Raw genomic sequence first — 1,816 nt, 5'->3', positions numbered from 1 at the left:
TGATAACCCAACAGTGGAGATCTCATTCTACAGCTTCGATAAATTAAGAGTATTCTCATATAATTCTTCCTAAATGCTTCCAATGAAGCAGCACTTTGGACATCTGTTGTCTTCAAACATCTATTATCTATTATCTATTATCTATTCTATCTATTATATATAATAAATGAAAGTTATTTGGGCCACGTGGACCAAATAACTTTCATTTATTATATATAATAGATAGAATAGATAATAGATAATAGATAATAGATAATAGATGTTTGAAGAACAACAGATGTCCAAAGTGCTGATTCTTTGGAAGCATCCAGGAACCATTATATGAGAATACCCTTAATTTATCGAAGCTGTAGAATGAGATCCTCCACTGTTGGGTTATCATCTTTCAACCTCACTTTCCCTAAATTTATCAATTCTATTTTTCAACAGGGATGTAATGCAATTATTCCTCTCAATTAAATAGACCGACCCTTCCTTCCTCTCAAAGGGTTATGGAGTGGTTATAATAGCTGATCATGCTAAGGACTGTTATAACTAACCAATGCTCCTTATAAAGACTGATGGACTTAAAGACTGATGAGGCCTATCCACTGTTGACTGTTGAAGACAAATCCCTGTTAGAGACAAGCACTTCTGTATCTCATCTCTGATTATTTGTTTCTTTGTTCTTTGATTATTTGTTAGATGTACAGCTTCTACAGAATGTAGTTAAGAGCCGCACATAAATGTGACCAGTTATGGCTTCGGTAAGTATCGGTAAATTGTCTTTGATTTGTTATTGTTTATTCAGATATTTGCATTGGTGTACCATGTGATTACCAGTAGATTGATTTTTATATGTTTGTAATTTTTGTTTTTCACAATCTGTTTTGTTGTTTTATTCACCTATGTTTCATTCATAGATCTCTATAATCCATATTTATGGTTTCAAATCTGTTTCCTGAGTTATTTACAGTTGTAGCACACCAAATATTTATTATTTGTATTGAGTTGGTATATTGGGATTAAATACTGAATTGGTGGAATCATAGCAAGTCCAGGTTATGCTTCAAGCTGTCTCGATCTCTTTGGAGCTGGTTAGGTGGCTTTGGGAGGTCTGAAAAACAGAATTGATAAATTTAGGGAAAATGGGGTTGAAAGTTGATAACCCAATAGTTGAAGATCACATTCTACAGCTTTGATAAATTCAGGTTTATTTTCAAATAATGCTTCCTAGATGTTTGAAGCCCGACAAATGTTCAAAGAAGCAGCACTGTGGACATTTGTCTGTCTTTGTCGTTCTTCAAACATCTAGGAACCATTATTTGAGAATACTCCTGAATTTATCGGAGCTGTAAAATGAGATCCTCCACTGTTGGGTTATCATTTTTCAAATCCATTTTCCATAAATTTATGGATTCTGTTTTTCAACAGGGATGTAATGCAATGACTCCTCTCAATTGAATAGACGGACACTTGCTTCCTCTCAAAGGGTTATGGAGTGGTTATAACAGCTGATCATGCTAAGGACTGTTATAATTAACCACTGCTCCTTATAAAGACTGATGGACTTAAAGACTGATGAGGCCTATCCACTGTTGAAGACAAAGCCTTGTTAAAGACAAGCACTTATGTACCTAAAGCCTGATCAACGAAAGGAAAACCACTGCTCAGTAGCAGCAGTAGTTTAGCATCTACAGCGGATTCAACTTTAGTATTTATGGATCAGTGTTTCTTATGTAACAGTGTTTAGTGTAGCAGTGGTTCGCTATAGTTTATCTCTCGAGACAAACCCTACACAAACTCAAAGATGAACCACTGCCCAACAACAACAGTG

The sequence above is a fragment of the Helianthus annuus genome, chromosome 16 (genome assembly GCF_002127325.2).
Source record: "Helianthus annuus cultivar XRQ/B chromosome 16, HanXRQr2.0-SUNRISE, whole genome shotgun sequence".
Lineage (NCBI taxonomy): Eukaryota > Viridiplantae > Streptophyta > Magnoliopsida > Asterales > Asteraceae > Helianthus > Helianthus annuus.
Note: the sequence above shows the minus strand (reverse complement) of the source record.